Source organism: Corvus moneduloides, chromosome 1 (genome assembly GCF_009650955.1).
Source record: "Corvus moneduloides isolate bCorMon1 chromosome 1, bCorMon1.pri, whole genome shotgun sequence".
NCBI lineage: Eukaryota > Metazoa > Chordata > Aves > Passeriformes > Corvidae > Corvus > Corvus moneduloides.
In genome coordinates, this window is record NC_045476.1 from 5129216 (window position 1) to 5148228 (window position 19013).

The 19013-nt window shown below is 45.6% G+C and overlaps 1 protein-coding gene across 5 annotated transcripts in view; it reads left to right on the forward strand.

Annotated features, from left to right (window-relative positions):
* Window positions 1–237: 237 nt before the first annotated feature.
* LOC116439197 (sodium channel protein type 5 subunit alpha-like) overlaps window positions 238–19013 on the forward strand; it is a 217415-nt gene continuing 198639 nt past the window's right edge. For all 5 annotated transcript variants that reach the window (XM_032098425.1, XM_032098416.1, XM_032098434.1 and 2 more), the window contains exon 1: window positions 238–402. The gene's annotated coding sequence lies outside the window, so the exon portion shown is untranslated. The remainder of the gene's footprint in view (window positions 403–19013) is intronic.

The window sequence follows — 19013 nt, forward strand, 5'->3', positions numbered from 1 at the left end:
CCTCCTCCCCTCCCCCCACCGGCGGCAGGGGGCGCTGCGGGGCCGCCCCGGCTGCGCTCGGCGGGGCGGGCGGTGCCTTCCTCCCTCCCTCCCTCCCTCCTTCCCTCCACCCTTCCCTCCCTCCCTCCCTCTATCCCTCCCTCCATCCCTCCCCACTCCCCCCCGCCGCCCGCCCGCCCGGCCGGGGCTGCGCTGGCTCCGCTCCGCTCCCGCGGCAGCCGCACAGACGGCGCGGCGGCTCCGAGCCATGCGCGCTCCGCGGCGGGCGGGCAGCGCGCTCCGCGCACGGCAGCCGGGCCCTTCCTCCCCGCGGGACGGGACCGCTCGCGGACTAAAACTCTGTGGATACAATGAAGTGGCTCTGGGACTCTTGGTTTAGCAGGAAAAATTAAATAAACCAATGTAAGTGTCTCTTTTCATTTTTTTTTTCCTGTTTGTTTGTTTGTTTGCTTGTTAATAAAACGATAATAAAAGGAAAAAAAAAAAAAAAAAAAAACAACGAAAGGATGCCCGGTTCTGAGAGTGTCGCGGAGGAGGAATGAGTAGTGCCGGGATTTTCCCTTCCCTAAACTTTCCCTCGAGGCGGGAAGAGCGGCGGCACCGTCCCGTCCGAACAGGGCGGCAGAGAGGGACCGGGGGCTGGAGGAGAGAGAAGTTGGAGCAGCAGAGCTTGCGTTGGGCTGTGGAAGCAGAGGATATAGAATTATATCGATATAGATATATATTGCTGTTAAAAGGTAATTCTGGCAGAGAATCGGTTTAGTTTCCATCTTGCTTCTGCACCCAGAAGTGCCGGAAAGAACAAACAACAGAGCAGAAAATACTCTGTAATTGTTCGGTTAATGTTATGTGGTGTCAGATGTGTTGGAGTGGAAATCTAGTGGCAGGTTTTGAAGGGAAGAAATGAGCTAGAATGGTTATTTCTGTGGTGGCAGGGAAAATGTATTGTTCTTCAGTATGATGGGAGTGTTACTGGTATTACTTGTTTTAAGAACTGACATATTTTAAGTGTGTTTCTTAATGGCACCAAGCACCTCAAAGCTGTTTGTAGAACACCTTTGCTTAAAAAATTTGGAGTTTTTACCGGCACAAATTAAAAGCTTGACTTGGCTCATGTAAATAAAAGCAAATGGGGGAGAGCTCTGCTGCACTCCAGCAAGGTGATCATGATTTTATCGAGGCAGCCCTGAGGGGAACAGTGACATACTGGGAGCACCGTGAGAGAGAACGAAAGCTAAATTAAAGCAAAACTTATGCAACTGAAGTGTGGCTGCAATAGGAATAAATCAGACCTTCCAATTTTATTTTTCTTGGCGATTCGGGTGAGGAGCTGGAGATGAGCTTCTGGAAAGTGAAGAAACACATGAGCCAGGCACACCTATGGCAACAGGTGTCGTTTTGCCATGGAAGGGGTGAGCTGAGCTGTGTGAGTGCTTGAGCCAAGCTTTTCCAGTCACAGCGGGGGCAGTGGCTGCTCCTGCAGATGGCCCTTGGATCCGGAGTTGGTGGCCCCCACTTCTGCCACTGCTGGGCTGGCGAGCGGCTCTTCCCAAAACACAGGGCGGATGGTGGAATAAACATGGTGATTCAAAGAGGATTTGTCAATACTAAAAATAAACAGGCCCGCAGATGTGTCCTAGAGGGTCATGTCCAGGCACAGCATTTTCGGGGCCAATGAGCCCATTTCGGCGATTTTCCGTCCATGTGTCCTGTCCAAGGTGCTGAAGTTAATTTTGCTGCAATTTCCCAGGATTTCGGGGCTTGGCAGAAGTGATCTTGGAGGCTTCCTGTCGTCTGAAACCAGCGAGGGGGTTCCCCCCCGGGTGGCATGAAGAAAAAGCAGGGATGTGTTTTCAGACACGTATATTTGATCCGTCCTTTTGGCGTGGGGAAGCAGGCCAGGTGGAGACGCAGATGGATCCAGCAGATCCTATAAGCTTGTGGTGGCAGAGAATTGGAAAGGTCAGAGCTGTGAGGCAGTGAGGAGTGAAACCCTCTTATTCTAATGGACCAAGAAAGTGGTGGTTTTGAAAGCGTCACTTCTGCTGGTTTGGGTGCATTGCCTTGATGGGACACCTGGTTCGGAAAAAGTTGAGGCGAGCCCAGAGTCAGGATGGGATGGGAATGATACACCCGGAATTGGAGTGATGTCCAGTAGTTTTGTTAATATTTTTTTAATTCTGGTGTAGCCTTTTCAAGTGGCAAATGTGGTTGACAGAGAGCTTCAGAAACAGAGGATCCTTAAGAAAAAGGTCATGTCTTTTGGGGGCAAATGTCTCAACATGTAAGCAATGGAAGTTGTGGTATTTTTAGATTAATGTGCCAAAAGGTCTCAGCCTTGAGTAGTGGAGTTTATGTAACTTTGGTATGGGGCAGATCACAGTATTGCCAGAAGTAATCACAGATTAATATTTTACTGAACTTGCTCATGATTGGAGTTGGATGTTGTAACGTGGTTTTTCTCAGTTCTTGCCGCTGACTCCGAATCATTCATAGTGCTGCTTTGCTCTCCTGTCTGAGGCTCTGAGGGTTTTACAAGCATGAAGGGTCAGCTTCTAAAGGCAGAGTTGTCACACAGAAGTGGTTTGTGCTGCAAGGAGCCCTGCAGGTTTAAAGCATGCCAGGGCTCTGTACAGTGTGGCAGGGAACGGATCCTGTTTCATGCCCTCAATCATTCGTCAGAGGTCACAAAGGTATTCAGTTGCATCATTGGGTATGTAGCCTAAATACCTTGACCATGAAGGGGGTATGTAGACCACGAGACTTTGTGGCTTTGAATGACAACTCATGGGTACAGACTTTAAAACTGCAGCAGAGTTGAGAGCATTTTATTCCTGGCTTGAACCAGAAAGTGGCCTCGGTTCTCGCTGTGATGGACTAACACCTGTGGCACCAGCTACCACCTCCCAGGACCTTTACAGGTTACAGGAAAATGTTGAGTAGTTGCTGTGTCCTTGATTTAAATGTGTTGTCAAAATTATGGTTAAAAATTTACGGATAGAAAATGTCATCTTGACTGGGAGATTTATGAAATATAGCTACTTTTAATTTCTTTAAATATCCTATTTATGATATTAGATAGGGATTGGTTTAACTTCTCATTACCTTTTTCTGTTTAGCGTCTTGAAGGAACCCTCTGTGTACATATATGAGTAAAGAACATTTCGGGTTGCATATTAAAATATGTTGGTGGTCATTTGGAAATCCTGGTCATGCTTTTCAAAAGGAACATGTTATCATCTGTTATCACCTTCAGAGTCTTAGTTTTTGGAAACTCAACTTGAAAAACATAGGAGGGACCTGTTGTTTTCAGAGGGTGGGTGCTCAGTTCTTCCTGAAGATTGCTACCTCGTAAGTTGTCTCTGATGGTGCTCAAGATTTACTCTGCAAAATTATAGATCTGATAGTTAAAAGGTGACAACAACTAATTTCTCAATTCTCTCAAATAAAACTTTGGTAACACAGAAGCAGCATCACTCTTAAATATCCACTTGATTTTTCTACTTTGTGTTTACACGTTGTCTTGAGGTAGGGCCTTAATCACGGTGTAAAGCAATTTATAGTTGGAGTTCTGTCATTGCTTCTCCCTTTCACCATCTAACCTGGAAGAAAATGCATGAAGTCTGTTGGGTATATTTCTGTTTGCTTGTAGTGAATATCTCTTCCATGGTGTCGTGGATGATTGCAATCAGTTCAGATAAACATCTGTTTATTTCTCCTTTAAATGGAATTGTTCTTACGAACATCTACCAAAAGGAAACCCGGGTTATATTTCTATTGATCTTGGTTTATTATTTACTTTGCAGACCAAACTGAGGAGCCCACTTTGACCTGGCTCTGTCTCTTTGGGTTTCTCTTGCAAAGTGACAGTTTCTAAATCAGGAAGGAAATCAGGTCACATTTCTGGCTCTACAGGATTTATCTCATTGCTCTTCTTTCAAAGTAATTAGAGTTACTAATAATGAGGAAAAGAAAACTTTTCCAGAACTGGAATGTCCCTAACTCCTCTCTCCTTCTGGCAGTTTTTGTGTCACTGAAGAGATCCAGGTAGTTCAGAAAGTTTGTTGTGGAGGATCCTTTTGCTCTGCTGTATACCCGGTGTCTTCCTTTCAGTGTAGCTTCAGGTGATCTGCTCACCTTTACAAATGTATCTTCTTTTCCTTAGGTTAATTATGTTTCCTTATTTATTCCCCAGTAATTCTGAAACTGGTGTTATCAGCTCCAGGCTGTCCAGTTGCAGTCAGTGAGATCCCAGATTTCAGCTGGGGGGAAGAGAAAGGACACATTTATTAAAGTTATCCCCTGTCCCAGTCCCTCAGCTGGCTCAGGACAGAGTGATTTTGTTAAATTCAGGCAGTACCAGCTGTCACAATCACTGTTTGTACCCCTCCTTTTCAGGTTTCTTATCAGTCCGAGTTCACAGAGGCAAATTCCCATGAAAGATTGCAAAAGAACCACAAAAGTTCCTTCTCTTCTCACACTCCCACCTTTGAGGAGGTGTAGCTTGGAGGTCACCTTATGAATCATTAAAGTGCAAAATTTTCATTGGTGTCAAAAGATCCCTTATCTTTCATGGCAGAAACATGCCTCACTGCTCTTTGTATTGAACAAAGCCCTTGCTAATCACAGTACTGCGTAGCAAGAATGGCCTGAGTTTTATTTTTATCATCATATTGCAAGAGCTTTCTGAATGTAGAGATTTGACACATCAAATAATACTGTTGTACCAAAAACATGCAGAAAAATTTAGAAATTCTGTTAAGCTCCAAGTTTTCTCTTTGCCTTTTTAAAATTTAATTATAAAGTTAGAGGTTTTCTTTTATATTTTGGAAGAAATAAGTCCATACTTTACTGGATTATTTATTTAATATCTCATTTTGAATTGAGTTTTCCCAGTTTGCTAAACTTTCGCTTTTTACTGCAATGCTGAGAGCCCTATCAACAGGTTGTAGATTCTTTTTAAAGCTTGCTGGATTCCTAAGGTACTAAAACTGCTCTGCATTCAAGTTATTGTTTGAAAGATATCTGCAACTCGTGCTTTATTAATTTTAATCCAACTCTAGTATTGAGTATCTAAAAAGTTTTACTGATTTTATTTGCAAGTGTATAAAGTTAGGTGACTGAATGCAGACCACGGGCACAATTAAGGTGTGTTGGAAGAAATGAGTCATTCTCAATATTCGTGGCATTTGAAGGCTGATTGTGAACAGTAAGCCAGGTTTTAGGTTTTTCAAGGGGTCTTGGGAGGTGGGAGTTGTGCCTGAGTTTTTCTCCCTGTTGATTTTAAGTCTTTAGAGAAAACAAACAAAAAAAAAATCTGTGTGGTACAAAGCTGTAGAAAAATTTGTCCATGAGCAAATTTTTATTAAGACCCATTAGCTGAAGATAGAGATTAACTTTTTAAGTTTAAGCCAAAATCCATTCTTAAAGACTGTATCTAAGATTTTTTTCCTTATCATAATGAAACGGTCACTTTCCGCTCCCAAAATGGACAGTTTTGTTAGAGGCTGAACACGCCACTGCTGCTCCCGGCTGGCTTGCAGCATGTTGGGTCTAACAAGCTTTGCTTCAGGTTTAAGAGAACCTTGGTCCTGGGAAACCAAAACAAGACAGCACAGAGGGATCACTTCTGGTTATTTCCAGTGAGCAAAAATTCCCCCCTGTAGGAGCCAGCTCAGTTTTTGTGCCCCACTGCCAGCCCGTTCTGCTCCTCCGAGGAGCATCTCTGCTGCAAGGTCAGACACTGCCCCTGGGAAATGCCAGAAAACATGAACTTAAAAAAAAATGATGATAAAGAAAAAAAAAGCCCCCTCCCCATGGTGTTGAGGCTCATGAAGAGGAGCAACTCTGTCATGAAGTTTTTGTTTTAACCTGTGATGCAGCCACTAGAAGTGGACAAGAGGTTTAGGGAGAGCAGCGTTAGCGGGAGGCTTTCGGGGAGAGGAGAAAGGAGCATCATTAAAGTGTTACAGCCTGACCTGTAGACAGGCACTTGCTGTTGTCTGAGGCCTGACACGTTGGTAGCACGTTATATAATGCACAATTATAAAATCACACTAAAGCCTCTTTAAAATACCTGTCTGATTATAACAGGGTAATGGTGCTGCGTTTAATAGCGCTGAGCGCTGCGGGGAAGGGACCCCCGTGCACCAAACTCGCTCCTGCGCCTGCCATCCCGCATGCAGCCGGCGGTGCCATCCCCGTGGAAGCCCTAAACCCTCCCCAAGCCCCTCGGGTGAGTGCCTGCTCCCCGTTTCGCTCTCGTGTTACAGGGGTTGTCCTTTCCTTCCGGACGGATTGCTGCCTGTCGCTGCTCCCCATATTAGTCCAGCCAGCGCGCCGTGACGCGGCCGCCCTCTCTCCCTCCCCGGGGCCGAGCACATCGCCTCCGGTGCGTCCCCAGCCCGGTCCCCAGCCTCCCGCACCGCGCTGGCACCGCAGCTCCCGTGCTGCCGGAGGGGCAGAGGCACTGCCAGACGTGTCTGCAGCGAGAGGCTCTGCAAAGCACTGCAAGTATCTTAACAATTTTTTTTTTTATTTATTTTTTCCCCACCCCATATCTCTTTTCAGCAGTGTTCCACGTCGAGGGGTCTAATCTCGCTCGATGCGCGCGTGTAGCTCCCATTCAGCTGCTCCGTGGTGTGCTCTGGGCCCCTTGGGAAGTCACCCCTTCGGAGCTGCAGCCCGTGGCGAAGTTCCCCGGGTTTGCCGAGGTCCTCGCAGCTCTTCCCTTCCCTCCTGCGTCCATCAAACGGAGGGATGAGTCCTCTTCTCGGCTCTGCCGGCGTAAATCCAGATCGATTTGTTCGACTTCAGCAGAGCTAATCCAGATTTACACAGCCCTTTCCCCGAGGACTTCCCCTGTTTCTCGCTCTAGGTGGCCGTTAGTGGGCCAATGTCAAAATACATCTGATCTAGGCAGATTCCCTGTCTCCAGACATTAATTATTCCCTGGCAAAAGTTTCTGAGGAAGAGCGGTTGGATTTGAAAACAATATACAAATTCTGTTGCTAATTTTAGAAAGTAAGGGGGATTTTTTTCCCCTCCTGTTGAAACTAAATATAATTTGAAAGATAATGTACAAAGATTTAAATATAGCTTGCAATTATACATGGCATATGAATAGTTTCTCTTGGTTTTAACATGTTTGGTTTATTTTTCCATCTTTCTCAGCAGACAGCTGTTAGATAAAGGGAGAAAAGTAAATAGTTGTTATGAAACCATACGTCACAGCTAAAAGGAGTAATAAAAAAAGGAATTATCATATGAATAAGGGAAGATAAAGACAAAATAATTCCTTTCTGTGCTTTTTTCCCCTTGCCCCATCCTTCTATGACACTTCTGTAGTAGTACTTTAGCTAAAGAAGTACTTGAATACTTCTAGAACAAATTTCCTCTAGGTCCACCATGCTCCTGTTCCTGCTGGATTCAGGCAGTTTTGAATTGAGGCTCTGGATCCTTCACAGGAGGATCAAACTAGGGTAGAAACTTTCCTAGGAGAATCCCTGGGTTCTTGGGTTCCCTTCCCCTTGGTGGAAATTTTGCTTGAGTTATACTGAGTCTGCTTTTTTATGAAGTTGCTCAACTTGACAACTCCCGAAAGTTTTGTTGTGTCCGCATGGTGTCTGAGCAGGCACCTGCAAGGTGTACAGATATCCAGGCTTGAAGAACTTGCTTCCTCTGGTAGTTGTGAAACACAGCTCTGCTCCTCAAGTGCTGTTACATCTGGGAAAAATTGTTCTTTGGATTAAAAGTTTCTTGGGATTTTCCCTGTCCTGTGAAACCTGAGCAGTGCTGGGCTGGCGGGTCTTGCTCTGAGTGTTGTGTGCTCCATAGTCAGGACCCAGTAAAGCTTTTCAGCCGCTTCTTAGGATGGTCCAGAAAGAACCTGGAAACACTGCACTGGGTCACACATCGCCTTTTTCTACAAAGCTATGGAGAATGGCATAAAAGACCCTCAAAATAACAACAGTACTAAAAAACCACTCCAAAATGATGGTTGTAGACTCCTGGGAAAAGGCAAGTGGCTGTGTATGAGACTATGATCCAAAAACATTGAAATATTCTGGGCTGTGGTTTTCTTTTATTAATTAGTCTAAGTGATGTTCAGAACCTGAAACCAAGGCTTTTAGACACATCTCTGGTGCCTAATTCTGCTCAGTGTCTCGTAACAGGGTGAATCAGGAGACTGTTTATTGAAGTCAGTGATGCAGCGTCGACGTAAAAGCGACAGAAGGGAGGTGGAGGATTTGTTTACGAGCAGAGAAGTCCCCTGGACAGTTTAACACTAACAGAGAAAATTACTGAATAGCTGCAAAGCGCAGAGCTTAAATGTAGCTGAAATAAGTCTTCTGGAGCATTTCCAAAACTATTTTAAGGGCCTGATCCAGAGCCTGATGAAGCCAAAGGTAAAACTCTTTTTGACTTCTTCAGATCCAACATTACACTTTGAAACATCATTCCCTCTCTGGAATTTTCTAAAGCTGTCTCGTAGGTGGTTTGTAATTAACTATTATGCCAGATGTAATGTCTTTTGTATCCCTTTAGTACTTGGATTTGTTAACTATAAGAAAGAAATAGTAGCATAATGCCTTTGTTGCGCAGGAAATTCTGATTTTCTATGTATTTAGTCATTAGTTGCACAAGCCGTTGAAACTCATCTTTTGTTGCTTGGTTCTTGCATTGGTTTACCAGTGTGTATCTGTCTTATTCTGTAGCTTTTGGACCCACTGGACAACTTGATTCAGAGGTTTAGGACTAAGGGATGTTTGGCTTTTGCAAGTGCTGTTAAAGAATTGAGACTAGAGAGACTCAAAGGAGCATCATATGTAAGAAAGTGGCTGTGTGGTGACCCAGCCACATAGTACACATCAATGAATTCACTGGAGTTCCACAGGGGACAGCATTACTTCAGTAATGTGGGTTTACAGAATTTTTGTTGTGTTATTCCATATTATATTCTATTTTATGTTTAGTGTCCTGTTGTTAGGCCAGTGCCTGCTTCACCTCCACCATCCAGGTCTGTGAGATCGGGTAATGCCAGGTGTAGGCTGTAATTGTACAGTTTTAAATGGAGCTTGTAAACAAAGCCCTGGGGTCTCAGTGTATTTTGAAATAATCTGAAAAGGCTCAATCTTATGGATTCAGTGCTGGATCCAAGCCTGCTGAAGATCCCTGTTGGCTTCGGGAGGTTGTGGATAGGTCTTCATGTCTGAGGGGGTGTGGGTGTCAGGAGTTGGGTACCAAGAGTGCCTCGAGCTGTGAGAGAGCCTGGTCCTGTTGAAAGACTGGGGGAGGTGACAGAGGGACAAATATGATGTCCCAGAGGACATGGCCCTTGTTCTTTAACCCTGCCCCATGACCCTGCAGCTGAGTCTCCCTCCCTGTGTGCAGGGGGGAATGTTTGACTGTATTGGCACCACTGCCCACTTATGTGCATCAGATATGGATTAATAACTATACATAAAATATATGTTTTATTTATATATGCATATTTATACAAAAAAACCCCAAATCAGGAATTAAGCAAGGGTATTGAAAATGCAATTTCCAGCTCCATTAGTGGTGTACTCCCCATTTTGCTGGGAACTGGCCTGTCTGTGGTGGTATCAGATGGGATATCTGTGCCCAGCTATTGCAAGAAGCTGGTGCAAACCAGGGTGAGAGGCAGCAGGGATCACACTGAGGATGCGTGCACCCATGCAGTGAGGCTGTGGCTCTTTCTCCCCCAGCCCTTGCCCCAGCCATCGCTGCAAAGGGTGTGAGGAAGGGAAAATGGAGGGTGTCCCTGACCCCGGTAATCTCCAGCTGCCACCGAGCCTCCCGGGAGGCACCCGTGGCCAGCACAGATTAACACAGCCCACAGCAGGGACTGGCCTGCGGCCAGCATGGCCCTGGGATCAAAGGAGCATGGAGGTGGCCGAGAGCCACCTTCGGGCCCCTCCTCCTCGCCTCACTCTGCAGCAGCTTTTGCCTTCCCTGATAAATCAAACCCACCCTCGGCCGCCGGCTGCGGATCAAAACGCTTCTTTCCCTATATCTTACATTGGGTGTTTGGGTCCAAGGTGTGTTTTCAGAGCTGACAGTTGGATAAAGTCTTCAGGATCTTGCTCGGGGAGGGACATGGATGTGTGCTGGCTGCCTTTCTTCGTGATGAACAGAAACAGGGTGTTCTGACCCCAAAGGATAAGTGCTGGTGGTGTGAAGCTGGGAACCATCATGAGGATGTCACAGGCAGACCCAGTGCAGAGGCATGGAATGAGCTGTGCCCAGTTCTCTGCAGTGTCCTTGCTGGCCCAGCTGCCTCTAGGAGGAAAGGAGTAGGAGGGAGCTGCATGCAGCATTATTTTAGAGTTCAAAAGGTCACAAGGAGCCAGGGAACGCACAGAAATTGGCATCACAGCACTGAAAACGGTGTATTTGAGTGGCAAGCCAGTGCCTTGATTTGGTTTGCTGTGGGTGGTCTAGGTAAGAAGCTTTATTTCTGTTAGAGAGGTTATTTTTGAGGGCTGTTCTTTTGCCAGGATCAGGAGGAAGGTGCTTTAAGACATAATTTGAAGGGATTATCAGTGTTGTCCCCATCTGTTCCAGCAGTCCTTGTGCCCCAAAATGCAGAGGCAATTTCCTGCTGCATGGCTGAGCCCTTTCCGGGAGGTTCCTCAACCCATGCACTCTCTTTGGGCACCTTGATTTTCATCTTCTCATCCCTGGGCTGATAGCAGCTCTGTAAGGCAGGGACTGCTGCTGACCAGCGCTGCACGGCCACACAGCTGCCAACAACCAGCCTTGGGGCTGAGAGGTTTGTATTCCAAGGTGGGGCTGGTGCCAGCTGCACTGTTTTAAAGGTGTGATGGTCCCCAAGGGTGGCCAAGGAGCAACCCTGCCTTAACTTCTGTGTCTGTTGTGTTATCCCTTCCCAATAATAACCCAACGTCCTGCTCAGGTGGGAAACAACCTGAGCAACAACCTGGAGGAACAGCCTTGCAAGGGAATTTTCTCTTCTCATTTCAGTGGTCCAAAGTCCCACCCTGAATGCAGAGCACGATCAGTTCATGCTCATTTTAAGTTGTGGCAGCTGAACACACACGCTGGTTTGCAGAACCACATGGCCCAGGGCAGGACTCAAAAAGCAGCATCTCGCACATTTGGGTCTGTGGGATGTCAAATATGTTGAATATTTTCTTCCCAATGCCAGTCTGAAAGCTAGTTTTATAGTCACAGCTAGCATTGCAAATGTTTGAATCGTCCCCTGGTACATGATTTCTTCCAGGAGGTTCCTACAACTTTAGTGAATGTGAAAGTTGTGATTAGCATGGGAGATCATTGCTTATAGCAACTACACAATGTATTAGGCTACCCATCAATCTTGCTGTTAGAGCACTCTGCAGAATTCAATAAGTAATGTTATTCACACTGTTGTCTTTAGGAGCTTGAGAAACTTCCCAAAATGTTGTATGATCCAGGAAAAAGCTTTGCTGCAAAGCAAGTTTGCTTCATTGATTGCACTTCTTCACTTTGGTTACTGAATGGTAGGCTAAAAATAAATAAAAAAAAAAAAAAAAAAAACCAAACCAAACCAGTATTGAGATCAATCTCTAATTGATTTTGACTTGTCATATCCAGTTAAAAGCAGAACCAATGCTTTCTGAAGTGTTACTGATGTTCTGGAGCTTTGTAAAGCTGCATATGAGAGAAAGCATCAATAGCAGAGTGTAAGATCTCTTAATTTGGGCTTCATACAGAGTTTTAGGCACTTAAATGTCAGACTAAAGTTCAAGTGTTCATCAAAGTCCTGCAAGGATCTCCAGTGTCAATGAAATTCCTATTAAAAACTGTCCTGTGAGGCTTTACTGCCAGCAAATGCTGGTTCCTTGAAACAAAAGTTGTGTGGACCGTTGAAGAAAAGGCCTTCAGAGGGTAAAGGGGTGCCTGAAGAGAGTTTCTGAGCAGGAAACAATGAGGGAGCTGCTGTGGGAGCTACCACAAGAGCCAAGCTCAGCTTCTTTGCTTCAGCAGTGGGTTGGCTGGGGACACCATCCTGGAGGGCAGGGACAGTCTGTGTGGCTCTGTCCCCACACCTCCAGTGGGGCTGGGGGCTCAGATTGCATCTCCAGAGCTAAAGGTGCTGGAAATCACTCTTTCCCAGAGACAGGAGGGCAGGCAGGGACCAGACCCCTCATGCTGTGCTCAGCATCACCCTGACAGCTCCCCATCCTGATCCTCTCTCTACAGAAGTGCCTCCCGGCTCTCTCTGCTATGGCTGCCACTTTTCTGGATGTTTTTCCCTGGACTGCCAGCCTTGTGCCTTTGAGGGGGGGATGGAGGGAGGGGAGAGCCAAAACAGAGGACAGCCTATTTTTAGGCTGACTATCTCCCACTCCCTGGAAGGCCGGGTGCCAATTAGGTGGTGTGGTGGGGTGACGATCGCCTGTCTGTAACGCAGCCCGTTGGCAGAAAGGGAGCACAGATTTGAGACATCTTTCTGCACCAAGGCACCTTGAGCCTGTTAGATGTTTGCAGTAATGTTTATTTTCCACTCTTTCATCTGCTCATTTTTATCTGGGTAGCTTTCTCCTCCCTCCCATCGCATTTTATAACGGAGCTTCCTGCACACCGTGTTGTGCGGTGTTTTGAAGTCCAAGTACATGATTTTGGCTTGTGCCTTTCTGTTCATTTTGTAGTGGCATAAGAAAAAAAAAGACCGGGAAATTTTGGCTCAGGCCCATAATTTAGAGATTTTAAAGCCATGAAATAAAACTGTGATCATCTACTCTGTCTCCAGAATAGCAGAGGGCTCCTCAAAATTAGTATGGTTTCAGCTACAGCATATACTGTCAAGACAAGAGGAATTGAGCAGGATGATTCAGTCTTTGGTAGGTTATCAGTCTTTGGTAAAGCATGGTTAAATGATTTCTTTAAAGTGTGCACATTATGCCTAATGAATATTACTTTTGTTCCAGTTCTTGACCACTGGATTTCTTCTATATTATTTTGACAGAGTGCAAAGTACTCTGTAATAAGGAGAGGAGTAGTAATGTTTTAGCTGTGTTTGTCTGAGGGTGCTGGTACCCTGATTAATTCATCCCTTTCCATTCTCTTTGGTGTGATTGAGCTCTTTGCAGCATTTGCTATGAGCCTGATTTCCAGCCCATAATTGTCTTCAATGATACTTCCCTAAACCTTTCTAATTTGTCAGCACAACCCTTGTGCTTTGGACATCGGAACTGAAATGGGGTAATGTTCCCATCAGTTTCTATCACTGTCCCCTGAGCCCAGCTCTTCTGCTCTTTCCCCCAAAAAGCAGAGAGGTTTTTGGTCACTCACATCTTTCTGTTTATCCACATAAAACACTGCCACAATTGTGGTCTTCTTCTGGTGCTTTACCACAGTGTCCCAGTACTTTGGAAAGCAACAGACATTCAGAGTACATCTTGGCTGAATCTGTAGGAACCCTTGGGTTCAATTATCATAACTTGTTGATGTAGAAAGTCTAGCTAAAGAAACCAGGGTATTTTGTACTTCTATTGTACAGCTTTATCACTGTTGAATGCAAAATGTCATTCTCAGCATATTATTGCTCTATTGCATGGATTTTTCCCAAGTGCAGAACAGAAATAGGTATTGAACATTTTTGCCTTTTCTGTGCTGTTGTGCCTGACGGTACTTAAAGGATACATTTTGTTCCTTATGTGTTTGAAAAGTTCCTTCTTGCCCTTAAAAAGGCCAGCAATTTCTCTAGCTGCAGTCTTGTCACTGATTCTTTCTGCTCTTAGACAAGCACCAGAGTTACATGTTACCATGTTATTCTTGACTTCGTTTCTTTGTTCTTTTTTTTTTTTTTTTTTTTTAATAAAGCATTTTGCACTCTGGGGTGTGTGCAGCATTTTGGTTGTCATAGCATAGGCGGTATAAACTTTTTTTGAGCTCGTTCAGTGTCCAGGGAAAGTGACTCCATAGGCTCTGCACTACATGGCCAGCATGAGATTTGAAGGATGAAGCTGGAGAGAGCTGGGAAAGTAGGAACGGGAAAATTCCCCTACATCTCATTAAGGGTGAAATCCTTTCTCTGCAAAAAGCCTCAGCAAAATAGATCTGCTTCACATCACCAAAGCTTGAAGCACTCCTTTCATACAGGGACAGACTAAGGGGGGTTACAAGTTCCCAGATATTGATACATGACAGTCTGGTATATGTTCCCACATCAGGTCACATGATGGCACATACCCTTTTTTTGCCCCATGAAATATGGTTGTGATATCATTCCACCTTCTTCTGTGTTTCTGCTGGCAGCCCACACATAGCTGGGGCTTAGAAAAATGACACCAGGGTCAAAACCAGAGTCATCATCCCACAGCCGCTGTCCTTCTGCAGCTGAGCAGTGAGCTGCTCCTCTTTGACTTCATCCTTAGCTGGAGACTGCAACAAAACAGCACCACTGGGACAGTCTGTCCTCAGCACACTCAGGCTGGGCTGAAACACTCAGGACTTCGGGAGAAGTTCTCTGCCCTGTGGGAAAGCCCAGGCTGGGAGGTGAGCTGCAGCCCTGGATCAATGAGCTGAACACCAAGGTTTGCGAGGAGGAAGGATGACTTCCCAAATCCCAGCAGAAGCCATGCAAAGCAGTGAGGTTTTCTTTCATTTGCTGGAAGTATCAGAATTCAGTCTTTCAAACCTACTTATGCTGGGGTCCATTAGCAACACACACAAGTCCTGGCTTTGACTGAACATGAACTCTGGGCTGATGCATATTTATTTATTAATATTTTCTATTTCATGCTGCTGATTGTCCCAGTTGCAGGGGAGAGAAATGACTTTCAAATGAGAAGATTTTTCTTAAGCCTAGAGCATAGCTGTACTTGGAATGCAAACTTTAATCAGTTTTTTGATGGAGAAATATGTAATAAAAGTGCAATCTCTGCTGGGTTCCCTTTCATCCCAGTATCAGCTGTAGGGTAGCGTCCCTTGGAAGAAACACAGATTGTGTGCAAAATAATTTAGGTTCTTTGTAACAATCTTGTTGCAGGGACCATCGACCTCTCTTATGTGCTTATTTATCTTATTATCACAGCAGTAATAAATATTAATAATAGTGATAAACATGGCATGGTGGGAAAGCTGTGCTTCACTGACTTTTTTGGGGAACTTGAGTATTTATAGTTCAGAGATTTTCTAGCTCTTACTCTTGGATTCAAGTGTCTGCTTCTTCAGTTCAGCAGCAGTCAGGTTCCTGGGCTCTCAGACACAGGAGTGCCCTTAACCCCAAGGAGGCATCACTTCTTCCAGCAGCCCAAATCCTCTTGCCCCATGCACCTTGCAGGCAGTCACACCCTGAGCATGAGGAAACTCTGCTGAAGAGCAGCACTATCTCTCTGTGGCTGATTTCATGAGCTGTCGAGGGTCCACATCATCCCTCCCATCCCACTGTGGCCAAGGGGCATCCCAAGCCCTGAGAGCTTTTGCTGTGCACCTAAAAAAAATCCCAAGTGCTCCTGTAAATGGTTGCAGTAAAGAGCTACTGGATGAGGCTATTTTTTTTCAGGGCAAAACCAGAGAGGCTACTTAGCATAGTTTTACATGCTGCTAATGTGGTTTTATTGCTTCTAGGACCTGACCTACTATCGTTATGTTCTGCTGTATTATGTGCTGTGGATGCTTTTACTCATTTGGAGCTGGTCCAGGGATCTCTAATGGGGCTCTGCACTGCATGACCTAGGTGTGCTCAGCATGACACCATCCCCTGCACTGGGAGAGCTGGTTTATCACACTGCTGTGGACTGGGAAGATTGGGAAATTGGGCCAGCAGCACGCTGTGCCTTGTGCTGGAGTTTGGATTCTGTGGAGTGCTGGGTGATGAAGGGAGGGACACCCCTGTTGTCCCCATCATCACACAGGCTGTGGGTTTCTTTATGCTCCACTGTGGACTTGCTGTGTGCACACAGAGCGCTTCAGTCCAAGCACTGGTGTGCAGGGGATGTGGTGAGCTGTGAGTCATCCCCCACTCTTCCTAATGAGAAACCCAACAGATTACAAGTTAAAAATGGACAAAGAATGATTTTTGGGGTTCCCCTTTGCCTGCACTGCTGAGTCCAGGAGTCTTGCAGCCAAAATAGTGGGTCTTAACATTATCCCTTTAGCCCTATGAGCGTTTACCTCAGTGGTATATTTAGCAACATAAATTATGTTTTGTTTGTGTTTGGTGCTCCTAGTTTTGGCCTTCTCTCCCACTCTACAGCCTCAAATTGCTAAAGTGAATGTGTGGTGTTTGTTCTGCTTTACAAGGTTTCTTGACAGCTATCAGCATTTTACATTTGGTACAGTCTTCTACTTTTTTTTCCCCTCCATGTATATAATACTGATCCAGGCAATAACACCTTGGCTACAAGGCCAGTTTCCTTCTGAAATGCTTAAATACAGATTGAGAAAACCTTACTTTGGTGAGCAGTGACTTCTGTGCCTGAATAACTCATAGGGGCCTAGTCTATATTTTGAAAATCTGTAGGCCTCTCCTTTGTTACCAAAGTAGCAATTTTATATTGGATTGGAAAAAAAAAATTGTATCATGGAGGTGGAATCTTTGGATGACAATGTGGTTTTACTGTTGGGTGCTGTGACCACCAGCACATGTGTTTAACTTGAAGGAGAGGTTCACAGCTTGTGTTACTTGCCCTGATTTTTAAGTGTTTTTTTTAGGGGCAGAGCTTTGATTATTCAAATGCTGCTCCTAGATTTTATTGTCTGTGAGACTTCAGTTGTTTTTCCAGGAGGAGGGAATGGGTGAAGTCACAAGACAGAGTGATCACAGGGCTGGAGTGATGGTCAGACAGAGCTCCTTGGAGGCTGATCCAGTTGGGCTGGGAAGCTCTGCAGTTGCTCCCAGTTCAGCCAGCCTTGAGGAAGCTTGGGCTGGCCTAAGAAAACCTCCAAAGGAAGGGCTGCAGCAGCTGAGGCAAAGGGAATAAAAATATTGGAGGAGAGGAATAGCACTCCAGGCAGGAGAGCCTGTGTTTTCTTGAGAATGGGAGATCACCCTGAGAGCTGTGTTTGCCTTGGGTACTCTTGAGTTGCCTGAGTGAGGTACCTGGGCATTCAATGACACTGCCAAACTGGGCTGGCAAATCGAAGCACTGGATTTCAATGAAGAGAAAATGAGATAGCTGGAAAGAGAAAACCCAAACCAACCAAGAAAAACAAAAAGACCCTCACCAAAAGGTGTTTAATTGGACAGAAATAATTTAAGCATCCTTTCACCACAAGGTGCACAGTTTTTCTTATTTTTCAGAGTAGAACTGAGGGCAAATTGCAGGCCCAAAATCCTGTAGGAATGACACAGCAGGGACTTGGCCCCACACCATGCACTAGCAAATAAAGTTTTTGTCCATCTTTTCAAACCTCCACAGATAACCCCAGGATGCCCCTTCCAGTCCCAGGGACCCAATGAAGGGTCTTTCCACCCATAGCTCTCCAGAACTTCTCTCTTCACCACCGTTCATTTATTTTCCCCAAAACCTTCCCACTCGTGCCTCAAATTCTGCTTAGGTGAACACTCCCCGTCGCCTTGCTTTTGCTTCCTTCCAAGCAGAAGCGCCTCCCACCCCAAGAGACAGCGCTGGATTCAGTGTTTTCATGGACAGGAGCAGTGTGAGCACTCCTTACACGGTTAATCAGGTGTAGAGAAAGAGCACACTGTGTGTGGCAGTGGCCTTGTGTGACCCCAGACGTTGCCGGGAGGTGCCTTTGTCTCTGCATTGGTGCCGGATGAACTTGGAGCATCTGTGCTCTCACCATGTGCTTTGCTGATGCAGGATGGCTAAAATGTGCTGCTTAGGTGATGGAACACAGAAGAGTTTTGGTCTTCAGGGCTGCTGAGTTTCTCAGCCAAGGTCTGTGTTGGTCTCCAGTCCTTAGCACAGACCTCTCCTGCAGCCTGCCCAGCATTTTCTCTGCGTGGAGTTTGCTGTTCATGTCAAGACTGTGCTGCAGGAGCAAGAGAGCATTCAAAGCATTTTGGCGTGAACGGTTCTAACCCTGATCCTAGCCCCATGTAGGCTCTGAAAATGCACGCTCAGCAAAACTGCTGAAAACGTGCTGGAGAGCTTAGCCTTAAGAGTACCAACATCTGTGAAATATTTAAAAAGTAGTCAAAGGGGGAAAAGTTAAGAGCAAATGGAGGAGAAAGCATGCTGCTAGTTCAGCAGAAAAGACAATTGTACCTGCTGGTAGCAAGAACAACTTCATCATCTGATGCACGGACCTCTTCCAGCTTGTCACAACCAATACTGCACACCCAAGGCTATTTGTTGCATTAGCAATAAACCAGCGAGTGTGGGGAGCTGCAGCTCCTCCTGGCACATAGGCTGGGCACCAGCTCCTGCCTGTGCCAGCACTGCTGCTGCTTAGACAGGAGAGGAAGAGGTGAAGACGTGAAATGCCGTGGAGGTCACGCTGTGTTTCCCACCTCGTCTGCACTGGGTGTTGATCAAGCCCAAGTGCTAAGTCAAGCCTCAAGTATTATCTGCTGTTTTGTGAGGAGGATTTAAAAGACACCTATCACGCTACAGCTGAGGTTTGTTTTGCTGTGGCTAAGAGAGAACCAATCTTTTTTATTCTAGGGCAGGGCAGGGCACAGGAGGAGCTGTCTCCAGATCCTAAATGGCAACTCAGAAATTGAGCTAAGGAGAAATCTGCATTCAGCTGTAAATGAACAGAAAGACATTAATTGTCCTACTCTGAATTCAGCTGAGATTGAGGTGAGATGTTTTTCCAAATATGTTTGAATTCCAGAGGTAGGATCTTCCTATGGACACAGCTCAGCTCTACATCACAGACAGCTGCATCAGAACTGGTATAACTGAGGCTAAAATCTTTCTTGGAGTTTGTTGCTAAGGACTTTCCTGCTGAATGACGCACGGGAGTGAATTAGCAGTGAGATGTATGAGTACTTCATGTGTAATGTGCTTGAGCAGTGTGGTTTGTTCAGAAGGCAGATTGCCTCACTATGTTCTTGACAAAAGAAT